Source organism: Bubalus kerabau, chromosome 2 (genome assembly GCF_029407905.1).
Source record: "Bubalus kerabau isolate K-KA32 ecotype Philippines breed swamp buffalo chromosome 2, PCC_UOA_SB_1v2, whole genome shotgun sequence".
Classification (NCBI taxonomy): Eukaryota; Metazoa; Chordata; class Mammalia; order Artiodactyla; family Bovidae; genus Bubalus; species Bubalus kerabau.
The window spans coordinates 32,454,405-32,469,746 of NC_073625.1; the positions used below are offsets into that span (position 1 = coordinate 32,454,405).

Genomic DNA, 15,342 nt, shown 5'->3' on the forward strand with positions numbered 1-15,342 from the left:
TAAAGGCTTGAAAAAGCAATTGTCATACTAAAGTGATCATGAAAGATAATTTTTAAAGTAGTTTCCTTACAAATACTTTCAATTTAATATCTAAAAATAGAAAATATTTGAGTCATATATCTTTCAGAATGGATATATACTTATCTATACATAAAATCTTTCAAGGGTAATAACTCAGAATAGGATATGAACATTATAAAGTCATCTGAAATTTATACCATAATGTTTCAATGAATAAGAATAGAAAAAACAGAATTATTTTAATTGTTAAAAAAAAGTTATTTCTTCACTTTTCAATTTTTACAGAAACTTTGCTACTCTTATTAAATGTTTAGAAGCTATAAGGCTCAGAAATATGAACCCATTTATTAAGGTAAATTAATTGTCTATAATAAATTGTGCCTTTTTGGTGGCATCACTTATGTTTTACAATGAAAATGTATTAACTCATATTTGATTCTTGAACAGGATGAAATGGTCTTCTATGATTGACACTGAGAAAAAACTGATACAAATATAAATACAATTAATTGTCCTGCCTGATTACTCAATTTAATGTATTCTTTGACCAAAAAAGGTCTCCTTTGAACATGACACCCTTCCCTCACAATTTTCTTTAGAATTGTTCATTCTAAATAGGAATATAATAAAATAAGAGGATAATTCTTTCTTTAGAAAAAAATCTCTGACCAAAACATGCTCACTTTTTACATAAACATTCAGAGAAAATTAACTATAACCTTTGTAATATGTGACAGCTTCATTTTTATATGCTTTTACTTCTTTCTCAAGTTGCCCTCATTATTACTTACAAGGAGAAAGCTTACAAAGAACTTCAATCTGGTCACGGACCCAGAAAACTTCACTGAGTAGGCAAACCACTTAAAGGACTGAGAACCAGGCAGTAATCAGTTCACTGGTCATCTGGTAGAAGGGAAAAGTATCTTCCCAAACTTCTCGGGCTTCATTATCTTGCATCAAATTATGAACCTTTGGATTTTAGGAGTTGAATCTGTCAATGCCTAAAACACATGTTTAGACTACAGTTCTACATAAATATTAGATTTAGGAAAGGAACCAATTAACTTTTTAAAGGAAATGAAATGCTGGCCAGGCTAGTCTAGTGCTACTTGATAAAACCACTGTGTAATAGACTATGGGATCACAGAATTAGGGGAGAATGTATAATCCTTCATCAAAGAATGGCAGCTTATCCACAAAGCTTCCTCTTCCTGATGGGATATTCTTTTAAAAGTAATAACGAGGACTTAAAAACTATGTAACACTCCTCAACCAAAATTAGCCATTTATACCAATGAACCTTAATCCTAAAAGAACCAAAACTTCACCCAGAACACATTGAGATACTTTAAAGCCTAACATGTACAGATAATTTATATCTATTTCTAAATAAAACATGCTTACGTGTCACTGTTAAAATTAAATAAGAAATACCCTAGAAGGAATGACATGACTGTTTTTTAAAAAAAGAAAAACAAAACAATAAACAATAAAACAGTCCCCCAAAGGTATAAGTAACAATCTCCAAGACTAAGAGCTAATATTTTGCTTTTTGTCAACATTTAAAATTTCCAAAGTGAGTTATAGACTTTGCAAAGCTCAAGTGGTAATTATGCAACTAATTCATATACCTTAAATGTGATAAATACATTTAAGATGCGATACATTAATGATCTGTTTTAAGTAACTCACGTTATCCTTTGCTAATAGCTAAATAGGAAATTCACCAACCTTGATCTGTGACAATTCCTATCTGAAACACAATGCAGTTTTTAAAAGCTACTTTCATCAGACGATGTGAGGAGAATTAATTGATGGCCCCTTACAAAACAAGTACTTGTCCTCCCCTTTATCTCTTTCTTTCGTTCGTCAAAGATATCAAACACTGGCATGGTGGAGCGGAACTATTTTGTTGGAAGGTGCAGATTTTATGCAAAACTTAAAGAAAAAGAGATTAGACTTCTGTACTGGCTATACTGATTCAAGGTTGACCCAACTTGCTGACATCACACTTAAATGAAATGCAAGATTATATGAATCTTACGACTTGAAACCAGAATATCAGTAAATGATGTATCTTAAAATGTACCATTTATTCTACAAATTCATGCTGAGCAACTGAAGGACAATAGTACAAATACATCAATCATCTTTCATTTTTGTAATAAGTAACTTTTTTCATTATCTGTGTGGACATTGCACACATACGTATTAACAAATAGTCTTCAAGTGTCTAGATTATGTAAAATGAGGTATTTGCTAACTCAAAGTATTTTAATGATTTCGTGAACACCAGATTTGTCTAGTCATCTTAATTCCTTTTAGGTTTCTTTAAAAACTTAGTCTGGAGCTAGTGAAGGTTTTGATTCCTAATATTTTAAAATTTCTTACTTATAGACTACAGAGCATACACAAATCTGAGGTTCTGATTAGTGGAAACATATAAAAGATAAAAGCCATAAGTTTAGTTTAAATTTAAGGTTCATTTACACACACATACATTAGTAAAACAATATCTGAATTTGAAAAAGTATAAAATGAGGACTTTTCTGTTTGAGGCTGTATTTTAAACTGCAATTTATTTTACTTCAAATCTTTACATAAATAACTTTTAAAATAAATCTAATTGTAAAATTTCATTGTTTGCAATATTTCCCTTGAAAGTAATAACACTATACATACACTTCATCACCTAATATTATACAAATTAGAATAATATAAAAAATTATATCACCATCAAAATACAGGACAGTAAATATTAAAGTATTTTAATCTTTAGCAAAGTATTGATTTAAAATCCCTGCCACATGTGTAGTTTTTAAAATTGGTTACAAAGAAAAAGGGTTTTGTTGGCAAATCAACAAGCCAACACTGTTGACAAAATTTTTGTGATGCCAGAATCTTCTCATTCAGAGACTGAACATTTCTCTTGTGGGGCAAAAGCAATCACTAAATAAGAAGTTTGCTCTATTTTATTTTTTAATCACAGGAAATATAGAACAGGCTATTCTATGCATATTTGGCCAGAAAAAGTTAAGTGGAAATATAAAAGTTACTCCAAGTGAGGGCTGAATTCTGGTCAGACAGGTTCATGACTTAGTGATTAAACAACAACTGACAGGTATATCTTACCGATGTGTCAGAACTTTCATTTTTGTTTAAATGAAAATTTAAATGTGAAATATACTAGCAGCTTCACGGGAGAAAGACATGTTGAAAATGAACTCAAAGTAGAAATATAAACATAGAAATATATTACAGATGGAAAATGTCTGTTCTAATTTGAATAATAATATCAGGCAAGAAGTTCACTTCAGCCTTCACCCCTTGCTGAACCCAAAGTCATCAACAGATTTGTAAGGTAACTAACATATTCTATTTTTACTAGAAGGTATGGTTATTTTCAAAAGCATTGTAATTCTTTAGGGATATTTCTTCAAGTATTAGTGAAGATGATAAGGGTTAACCTTTTAGTTATATCAAATTTTTCTCCAACTACTACTGATGCTATTGTAAAATTTAGCAACATCCCTGTAAGAAGAATGCCTTAAATTTGTGCCAATCAAGAGACAAAATATGGTTGGTTACACTATAGCTTTTATTCCTTTATGATATTAGAGTGAGTCACTTTTCTCCATTTATTTGAATTACTAGATTAGTTACTATTTGCAGTTTTTTTCCTACCTTTATTATTCTGGTTATTATACAAAATGCAAGAGGAAAGAGTTTACATTTTCAAACATTCATTTCATTTTTTGCTTATAAAAATGTAATAATGCTGTTCAAGATAGTTTTTTTGTTCTTCGGAGGGAAAAAAGAGTCACGTTCGTTCTTCTAGAACTATAGGACTGTCAGCTTTCTTTAGCTGGAAGTTATTATAAATTCTGAAGAAATAAAATTTACATCTGTCTTCTCCTGGTTTTCATAATTCTTTTAAATGACAAGCCCTGTGCCAGCCTTTTTTTTTTTTTTTTGGCCTATTTAAAAGTACCAGTTCCTCGCCAATTTTTCCCACTTCCATGTTGACAAATTCCAAATTCTCTGATACAAGTATTAGCAGAGATGTTATACTTCAAAAGAGCATTTGGCAGATGAGAATAAACCATAAGTATAGTTTTCAATAGGTTCACTATGATAATTACTGAAATAAACACATCCCAACATGAACGTATCTACATGTGCTTCCTGCCAATACATTAAAATACTTCATGAATTTCATGTTGCATGAAAAATTAAAACTTAAATGAAAGTCATTTCAATCTTGTCCTATGACTGTCTGTAGAACATACCTTCCAGTGTGTGACCCAAGTCCATGAGCTGTCCTAAGATACCTCTCCAGCAGAGAAGCCAAATGCTGAGCACAGCGCAGGTGCTAACACGCTCTTGAGGAAAGAAGGACCTCTTCTTTAGAAACGCCCCTGTTATCAAGATACTGCACCCCCCTCGCACCAATAGGGGTCCACAGTTCTAATCATAAAAGATTCGTCAAGCTTAACTTGAGGTGAAATCATCCATTCTAATAAGAGAATAGCTTTTCTCTTTTTTTCCTGGGCGAAGCAGGGACCACAAATTCACATCACCCCACTATTCAGAAGTGCTTAGAATCGGACTGAAGGCAGACAGTCGTCACCACGCTGTTATTTCTGTCTAAATTATGGCCATCTCAAGAGGAATTATCACAACAATTCTGGCAAGTGTAACTGATCACCGAAGAAATGGCAGTATGATGGAAATGTATTGGTTACAAGCCTGATCTTCAAAGATAAGTGATCTCATTAGTTACCTCCTAAATGAGCCTTTAAAATAATTGGAATGTTTCTTATACATCTCTACATAAAATTTATAATTATTAAATTATAAGTTACTGATAAGTCCCATATACAAAGAAAGTATCCTTATAAAACAGAGCTGTTAATATGCTTCCTTTCCTCAACAATATGAAGAACCATATACAATATTTAGAATTTATTGAATTATTTTTTTAAAAAAGACAATGAAGTTCAAATTCCCATGCAGGGACTTAAAATGCACATACTTAAAAAGTGAAAAAAAAAAAAAAACTAGAAGTTAATTTTCTCTTGTACTTACCCAATTAACTTAAATGACCAAATATGCCCTTTATAGACTGCTTTTCCTGTCAAATATGCTGCTAAACACAGACAGTGCTCAAAAGACCATCACTTTTTGTAACAGATTTTCATAATCATATTGCCTCCTCTTCCTCTCCTCCCCTCTCCCTTTCTCCCGCCCTCCCCCCTCAATTCCCCTTTCTTTTTTCCTCTGGTCTCTTTCTGCATATTCTTTTGGTTTTGAGGCAGAGATCCAGTAGACCCATAATAATTATAAAATTATTATTATGAAACAATGTGATAATATGATTACTATTAAGTAATATGATTCTCTCCCCTGGAAACCCAAATCACACCTTCCCCCCTTCTCTCCAGTGTCTCTAATAGAAGTAAAAAGTATTGTACCATACTTGAAGATACTTTGTCAGTAAACAGCATCTCACACTAACTTTTCTATAATTCAACATGTATATCCAAGTGGGAATATATGCACCTATTTTTCTCAAAACACCTCATTTTCAAAAAGGATGCTCACTGTTTTGCATGCCCTAGGGTAAGTCAGAGGACTACAAACACAAAGAAAAGGACTTTTAAACTGCCACATCCCCACAAGCTGTTATCAACTCCTAATCTACAATAAAGAACACAACTATTGTACAGTTTGATAGAAGGATACATTTCATCCTACACATGCTCTTTATTGCATTAGAACCATCTATTATTTCACTGAAGTCATGGAACTCAGTTAAGACTGCCACCTATCACAGATTTGTTTGAAAAGTCAGAAGTAGCCCTTTCAAGACTGCAAAAGTATCAACAGGGCAGTAAAAGTCTCTTCGTCAACATCATCATTATCATCATCTGATATCTGATACGGTTTCAGTTCTTTATTCACATGGTTTATGAGTACATTCTATGATACTGACATTATTTGTATAGAGATTTATTTAAAGTAGAAACAAACAGGTTTGAATGGATGCTGTCTTTTATGAGACTACTATGTAGCTTGTTCTAGCTAGCCAGTCATCAGTTATTGAATCAAAACTAGCAAAAGAATTTCAACAAAATTCTTTCAGTGAATGAATCCTATTGTGGTTTTGCTAAATGAAACATCTATACATCTTACAGCATGTTTCTGCATTTTGATAGTCTATGTTCTAATGACTGGCTAGAAGAATGCTTTGAAAATGGCTATATAAGGGCATTAGTTTAGTGTTAAAATTGTTTTTAATGAATGTTCGTAACTGGAAAAACACTGATGCAATGTAAATAATCCATTAATACAGAGAAGAAAATGAAAACACAACAAACACATTTCCTACAAAGTCTTTTTTCCCTGAAAACCAAGGACAATGCCACTATGGAACTTCATATGAACCTATAAAGCAGTTCCACCTTTATTTAAAAGTCCTGCACACTCTGGCTATATTAGAATACTTATCGGTGTTAATCTTAGAGTCTATGCTTTTAATATTTTATTTTATTGAGACTACAAGCATGTAGCACAGTAAGCAATGTAATATGGACCAAAGCCCAAGAAAATCTTCATGTGGTCTTTCAGAAAAGAATGAAAAGCTGATAAAGCTGAGACTGGCTAGACACAACTAAGAAACAGATGCAAATATCACAGTAGGGACAATACCATTCACCATTTTTCCAGGTTTCCAAAGAGGATAAAGAATTACCTCCACATGCATTACCTTTCATTGTCAGGATTATACCTACCGCCTTGTGAAATAAGTTATAATACATGCATGAGATGTAGATCTATAATTCTAAGAAATCCTTCAAAAACTCAACTAGAATGTTGATAATAAACAAAAAAGGAAATAACCTAAATGTATGTTTGCCACTTACACCCCAAAAGTGATAAAACCTTTTGATGAGCAAGAAAACACACCTTGAGGCCTACTGTATTGGGGAGAGGCTATTTTATCTGAAAACATATTAATGAATTGCATCTTCATGCTTTATCTAGTTCTTAGAGAAAGTTCAAATTAGGTCCCTCAAAGGATGTTTTAATTATGAAAAGCAGTATTTTGAGACTTGTACAAGCCATCACACTTGTTTGGAAACAAATGACTTCTCAGGATATAGAAGTATTACTATCAATCACCAACAAGTTAATTCTATATAATAAGGCAGGTCTGGATGCAAACTGATCCACTGTGGAATGCTGTATCTAAAATTGATTACCACAGCACTCAAAATGAATGCAGCCCTCCAAACCACTTCTTTGCTCAGAAACATTAATCTCAATTAGAAGGAGAGCTTCATAATGGTAATGCTTGGTATAAAAAAGTATGAAATAAATCAGTTTTTATAAGACACAACAATTAATCAGTTTTGAAAGTAAGAATTTTTTTTTTCTTTTGTTACTCACAAAAGTTCCATCAGGACTCTTAAAACAGCTGGTATCACCAAAATCAGGTTCTGAACGTGTCCTCAAAGAAGCTTCCATGAGATAATTTCTAAGACTCAGTTGCTGAAACTTTTCAGTAGCATGGTATTATTATACTGGCTTTGTAGTGCACTTCTTTATTCTGAATGCATGTTAAATTCCTCTCAACTCTCATCCCACTTTATAAAACAAATATAACTTTAATGGAAAATTCAAAGGAATGTATAATTGGTTGCAGATCAGAGTAAAAGTTTGATAGCAAATTACTGTATTCTTTCCGGCTATTCTCCATCTACGTGTGTTGTCCTGAGAGTCAAAACAGACATTTGACTATCAAAACACTGGTAGATAAGTAATGCATAACTGAACATGCTTAATAGATTTCTACAGCACAACTTCAATAAAAGGGCAGATTATTCATTAATGCTGCTGAAGACACTGATTCACATAAGTGCAATACCTGGATGACATTCCTCAGCCACCCAGAGACCAGGTCTTTTTAAGTGAAAAATAAAGCTTAACAGAAAGGAGGTAAATATATTTATACAACCAATATTAGTAAACTAATAAAGTTGTCTTTCTAGTGGTTTTCTATCAGACTTTGATCATTCTCAGGACTTATTTGCCAGTACTGTCATTAAAAGGATAAACTTCAGCATTTACAAGCACACTTTCACAGCTACTGCAAAAATATAATTTCTTGTACATGCAGCTGAAAGTTGATCAGGTATTTCTGGTAGCTCATTCAACTCACAATGATAGGAACACACTTTCGTCTGGATTCTTATTTGCTCGACTCTTTTACAAAGAGAATAATTATTCTTGGCTCCCAGAAGCAAAGATAAGAAGGACCAGCTTGAACTTGCTAACTGGATTATTATTGTTTAGCTAGGTTCTCTTTCCAAATAAATTTACAACTTTTCACTCTATTTAAGTGCTTTCATCTATTCAGAGGTAAGCATCCTTATCTTTCTTTGTCTTCAGCCTAATAAAGCAGGTTCTCTTTTCTAACCCAACAGACTCATGACACGCCTCCAAGATCACAGTATGAAAAGCCTCTATAATTTACATAAAACATGTCTTTCTAGAAAATAAACACAGCCATGCAAAATGATTCAATTTCAAAAAATAAGTAGTCAGAATTCTACTATAAATTCGTCTGGGTTATCTCAGATACCCAAGCAGTCCTCATCGGGGTCGATGTTCACTATCTATGGGCTGCTAACACGGATGCTCTTAGCACAGGATGCTAACAGATTTTCCAAATATATGAGCACTACTATAGATATTAGTATATAAGTTCATTTTTCATGAAAATTGTGTAGTATGTGTATAATAAATTTGTCTTACTCAAAGAAACTACTTCCCTCATAATACGTTGTTTAAAATTAAAAATACTTTCTCCTAACAAAAAATAGTACTTGGGAGTAAGAGAAATACTAAAATTCATGTAAGGAAAGAGAAAAGATTGTTAAGAAAAATGCAACAGCAAAGAGAGATACAAGTAATCCTGAAATACACAATAGAATAACTAACTCATTATAACCCCACCCCCCCTTAAAGAATTTAGGAATAATTTGTGAATGCGGTGACATTTTAAAGTGGGATTAGCAAGTCTTATTACTGAACTAACCCCTCACTCTTAGAGCAAGAATTAAATATTTGCTCTGCATTTAGAATCACAAATCGAAAGTTTCAAGGCTCTTCCAAGAATTTCATATACTAAGAAATACAAGCTAAAAGTTTTAGATGATTAAGAATGTATTAAGGAATGCACAAAGCAAGGCTGTTGGCATATTTGCGAAATCTTTTGTTTCAACTGAAATATGAAAATCTATCATGAATTTTAATCACACAGTCTTAATTCTAAACTCTGTTCCTAATACACTAAAAAGTACTTCTCCAGGTAGGCAACTGGCCTGTGGGGTGTGTGTGTGCATGGTATTTTAAACAAACTCCCAAAAGAAATCAAATCACCAAGTTCTGCTCGGTTGCAATACCATCTTTTGGGATACTCTTCTAAGCTCTCCAAAGATGCCAGTCCTGTCTTTTTTTTTTTTTCCTTATGACAACAGAAGGGAAAGGTAATTCCAGAACATATTTCTATTTCAGTGAAAAGACCACCCAGTGGATTCTGCCAGAGCCTGCAAATGTTTGACAAATACATTGTCAGAAGATAAGAAATAGAGTATTATGAAGAGACAGTCCTGTCCTCGGTATCTCGGCTGTCTGGGGCCCTGTAAAAGTGTTTGGACAGCGCTCCCTCTTCACTTCCACTGCACTTACCCCAAAGTCCCCCGGAAACTTTCCTCTAGCTTTAAATTACAATGACTTCAGTAAACAAAAAAGTATTTGCTGGATAACAGGGTAAAATTACTCCTTACCCTTCCTCCGCAATAAGAATTAGTAGCAGGTTATCACTGCAACCACCTTAAAGGTGAGGCAGTCACGGAATTCAAACTGCATAAGGTGTTCAGCAGAGATCGGACGAACACGAACCCACCTCCATCTAAGATAGTTGAAGCTGTTGTAAAAATATTTCACTCTGTTGTGAAACACGATACCAAGTTGCAGACTCAGGAATTTGTGCTCGTTATGCCCGGTTCGGGATATTTGCTTGTTTGCCTGCAGCCTCACCCGGAGTTTCAAACAGCTCAAGTTGCAGTCTAGACCCACCGTTCCCTACACGATCCCAGCCGCTTTCTGCCTCCAGTCCTTCCCAACTTGGCTCCCCGAGATTTGGAGAAGCCAATTTTCCACTTCCCCGGAAGAGAGGTCACATCCCAGGCTCCCCACTCGCTGGAAGCCCCACAGGATCTTGCGAGACTCCTTCCTACTCACACAGAGGACCTGGGGCCGCACCACGAAACTGGGGATCGCCCCGACTAGAGCCGGGCGGGCTGGGCTCCCTGCCCCCACCGAGCGCCCCGGCCCGGCTGCCTTTCCCGGGGAATCAGGCAGCCCGGGGCTCCCCGATCTAGGGGGGCGCGGCGCCCAGATCCTCGGGCGAGAAGCAACCCGCGAAGTTCCCACCTGAGCTGACAGCCCGAGGTGTCAGGCGCGAGGGGAGGGGCGGGCACGGGGAGGCCGGGACCCGGGAGGCCAGCCCCGGGGAGAGCCTGCCCGCCGCCGAGATGCTCTGGGGGCCCCGGGGCTGGCCAACTTGGCGGCGCCACCCAGCGCGGCTCGGAGAACCGCGCCGCAGCCGGGCCGGCCTCCCGCCCGCCTTCCCTCCGGCTTGGGCGCCACGGCCCGGGCACTAGGACCCCCGAAAGAAAGAGGGCGCGCCGGCGGCGGCGCCGCACTTACCGCGCTCGGCTTGCCGCGCCGCCCGCTCGCTGCCCGGCCGCCGCCGCCGCCGCCGCGTCCACCCGAGCAGCGCGCGCGCGCGCACACACACACACACACACTCACACACACACTCACACACCCCGCACTTGGCCAAATTCAAAGGAGCCGGACGCGGGGGAGGGGGCCCCGCCGGGAGAGCGGGGCGGGGGAGGGGGTGCGGGGAGGGGGTCTCGGCAAGTGTTACAACTTCCTTCCCTGCGCACCGCCTGGCCGCGGCGGACGAGGGACGCGGCGAGGGGAGGGCAGCGCGCGCGGAGCGCCAATGAGTTCACTTTCTTTTTCTCCCCCGCGCTCTCCCTCTCTCCCTTCCCGCCGGCCCCTTCCAGCCTCCTCCTCCTCGGCCGGCGAGGCCCGGGCCGGAGTTTTTCGGTCCCCGGCCCCCCCGGGGGAGCCGGAGAACGGAGAAGCGGGTGAGATGAGCCCGCAAGCCGGGCGGGCGCAGGGCCCAGGAGGGGTACCCGGGACCTGAACGGGGTGACGTGGGAGACGCGCCGGGCCGAGAGTGCCTGGGCCCCAGGCGCGTACACGTGTCCGTGTGTGTGTGTGTGTGTGTGTGTGTGTGTGTGCGAGAGAGAGAGTGCAAGAGCCGAACCGAGGAGCCTACCATGCTCTTCCCCCGTGCGGATTCGCGGGAGAGCCCAATCGCGGGGCGAGCTGGACCGGCCTCGATCATTTATAATCCCGGACTCCTCCGCGCCGCCACTTGTCAAGATGACAGGTACTTTATTTCTTCTCCTTCTCCTTTATTCGGAAAGAGAGATTCCCAGTTTACTGCCTTTTTCTGTCAAATGGGATTTGCCGGACTGAACCACGATCGCCGCCCCTCCCTTCCTCCCGCCCTCCTCCCGGCCGCGTCGGGTTCGGTAAAGCACCGAGGCTCCCATGCTGCGACCAATCAGGGCATCTACTACTCCGGCCGTGATTTAGGGGTCATCCATGAATAACACTTCACGCTGATGAATGGCTCTGGCCGCCTCTGCGGCTCCAACGAGGGGTCTGCCCGCCGCTGATTGCAAACACTAACGAACTTAAACAGCGCCCACTGAAATTCACACGCGCCAGCAAATTGCTTGGGGTACGCGCGTCGAGGCGGGCGGGGGGGGGGGTCTGTCATTCTCCTCCCCGTGGGGCCTGGAGGAGGAGCAGGGGGAGGGGGCGGTAATTGCTTTGGACCTAAGTGTAAACGCTTCTCTGTGTAATCAAACCTTTAACCTTCTTCCAAAACTACTTTTCTTGATCTTCCGTAGGGTGGGCATTTCAGGTCAGCTGAGTCACCCGAGGAGGTGGGAGTGCAAGACACTGCCGGAAAGATAGATTTCGAGGCAGAAGGGTGTAATTAAGGATTTCCACCCCCCGGTAGGCGGCCCGTCCGTCACAGAGCCTCTGAAAATGACCCGCGCCTTCCCTTCCAGAGTGACCTCTCGTCCGAGGCTGAGAAGTGTAAATGACCTTCGAACAGGGAAAGTCTGAGTCTCTGAACACTCAGGCTTCATCAGCAGCCCCGACGCGGCGCTGCCGGAGAACAAGTGTCCGCCCTGGGGTTTCAGCTCCAGGACTGCTGCAAACGCGCCCCGGTCCGGGCACAGATTCTGGAGTCCCCCAGAGGCTGCACACTCCGCATTCTCTCTTCTCTCTCTCTCTCCCTCCCTGTTCTCCCCTCAAATTAGCAACCGAAGGCCACCCCTGCCTAGACGATGCTTGCTCTGGGAAGAAATAAAAAAGTTTACTGCTGTGCACTAGGCACTGTCACTTTTTACTCACTCAAGTTCCCCGGGAAACTCCGGGCTTTTCCGCCCCAGTCCACCCTAGCAGGTCTTCACAGGGCTCCTTCCCGGGGTAGCTTTAAGTTTAGTCTGCTCCGGAGTTTTGGAACAGCCAGCCCGAGACCTTAGCAGAGCAGACCGCATGCTCTTCGGCCCCGCGGCGGGCACCTTTCGGTGCCGGGACCAGCGGAGGCAGAATCTGGACGTGTTCGCTCCGGGAAGACAGGAGCGCGCATGGCTCCTCTTGGGGCGCCCTAGCGTATTGGGGGTGGGGGGCGAGGTGCTGCTGAGGAATAGTGTCCCGCGCCACCCAGACATGTTCTTGGAAACGTGGCAGAGGGGCCCCCGGAGCCTTCTCCTTCCACCTCCGCGTTCAACTTCAGAACAGATGATTCCACCGACCTGCGTCCAGCCCTACTTGGGCCGGAGGAAACATACTTGGCTTTTGTAAGCAGGTGCAGAATCAGACACTGACTAAGCCCTCGGAAAACAAGAACAATGCCTCCGAGAAAAGCCTGAACCTTTAGGATAGAGTTTCGCCAAAGTTTGGGGATCGAAATGACAAGAATATGTGAACTTAAATTAGTGTATCGAGTCCCCCAGTCTGAGTTCCCAAAGTTGCTAAGTGACTAAGCGCACTGCCACGCATTGCGTTAAGAAGTAGCAATCATACTTGAGCAACCGGACTGGCTCCCCGGCCTCCTGGGGCACCAGTGATGCTAAGCACCACAAACATATCTTTGAGGGAAGAATCTACAGTCGCCCTGGGGGTGGATCAGCCTCCTTCCTGCCACGTGTATTTCACATTGGAAAAAACAAAACAGCAACAACAAGGTGGTGGGAGCAGATTACTAGCCTCCTTTCATTCTCGCCATTCTCATTTTCTTAAGAAAACTTGTCAGTTAGGAAGGTACACTGGAGATGTGACTGACAACCACACAAACACAAAATTTGCATCCTTGACAAGATCAGAAAGAAACTGGAAAGTTGATTCATAAATCACTGTTTGTAGTCCAGTTCCCACGAAAACATATTAAGTGTTCAAAACTTTCCTAGGGTATCCAGGTAACACCCTGCCCTGGTTCTTTCATGCCTTGTTATCTGGGGATACACACACACACACACAGAACAGACACAGACATGGAAAAGACACTTGGACCCATCCCAAAGGGGTTAGAAGAGCTAAATTACTGGTAGAACAGGTGGGAGCTGGGGTGAGTGTTTCTCCTTTTCAGCTCCCCCCTCCCAGAACCCTCATTAGAGCTAATGCTGGTAATAAGCATAAGAAACAATAGAACTTATAAAATTTAGAAATGGTAATAAATCTTGGAGCCTGTCTGGAGTCCAGCTCTCTGATACAGGATATTCAAAGTTTTTCAGTAGGTGATGCTGAACATTCACACTAATTGGATGCAGACAGAAGACTCTAGAACTCATTAATACGGGCCCCTTGCACTCTCTGCCAGGAGTCGCTGGTGGACAAAGCAGGCAGGTGTCTTGAGCAACGAATTCAAGCCTGAGGAAGCTCAGCCTGCAATCCAGCATGTTAAGTTTCGGGCTTAGCCTTTTCTTCCTTTATTTTTCCCTCCCTAACAAAGAATTTCCATCATTTGAGGCCCTTAGGAAAAGCTGGTGTTGTGCGGTGCCAAACTCCAGCGCACGCTTTCTCCTCCAAATGAATCCCTGGAAAGCAGGCAGCTTGCTACGTGACCATCAGGCGTTTTGCCTCGCTGAGCGGTTGTCGCGGGAGGGCCAGGACGGGGGCCCCTGCTCACGCGGTGCCCTCGGCTGCAATAAAAACTCTAGCGAGCAAGGAGAAATGCAAGACGGCGCTGTCTGTTTTGCAAACCTCTGGCCGCTCACTGCAAACTCTGGCGGGCTGCTGCGGGTGACTTTGCCGGTTTAACGCAGCCGATCCTGCGGGGGGATAAATAAGAGGGAGCTGGCGGCATCGCCCTCCCGTGGGGCCCCCTTGTCACACTGATACGCAGCTCTCCGGGAAAAAAAAAATGCTGCCACGCTCCCCTCCTCATAGCCCCTACTGTGTCCCCTGGAAATGTAGGCCTTCAGCCCTTGCAAGCTTCTGAAGAGAGCTGGGGGAGGAAGCCAGTGGGCAGACCCTCCAGCTCATTTTTCCATTAGGAAGGGTCTGACCGTGCCCTGGGGTCTGGGAAGGGGTGTGGGGGGGGGCGTGTCTTGCCCCTCCGCTGAGGCAGGGCTGCCAGCACCTGCTCTGAGCCTCCAACCACTTCCCACCTGAAGGTGATGCTTGTCCATCATAATAAGCTTCACAGAGCCTTCCCAGGAGGGAGGCTGTTGTTTGGGGGCTGTCAGTTTTCTCCTTCTGTCCTAAAGCTCCAGCCTGGAGTGTAGGGCCTGGGTGGCAGCTGTTCCTGCCTCCCTCCCGTGGGGAGCAGACGGTCCCCCCCCCCCGCAGCCACTTCCTCCTTTGACAGGGGGGCTTTCAGGCGTGCAGAAGGAGAGCGCTGGACAGGCAGGTAGGAGGCTCTCCACCGAGGCTTGTGAACACCACTGGACTTTGGAGGTATTCTGTGGACTTACTACACCTGCTCTAAGGAGCTGAGGCTGAAGAGGCCTGCTCAGGGCACTCAGATTGGGGAGTTGCCTGGGCTGCATTCTCTCTCACTGATCAGACTCCAGAGGATGATGAGAAGGGGAGGAAATGCACCTGACCTCCCAGCTCCTCCTTTGAAAAGATCAGGAAAGCCAATAATGC

The 15,342-nt window shown here is 41.9% G+C and overlaps 1 long non-coding RNA gene across 1 annotated transcript; it reads left to right on the forward strand.

The window, feature by feature from the left end:
* The first annotated feature begins 11,763 nt into the window (after positions 1-11,763).
* Positions 11,764-12,581, forward strand: LOC129643209 (uncharacterized). The gene is made up of 2 exons (XR_008710151.1): positions 11,764-11,917; positions 12,090-12,581. It is a non-coding gene; the product is annotated as an uncharacterized LOC129643209 (long non-coding RNA).
* Positions 12,582-15,342: the final 2,761 nt, after the last annotated feature.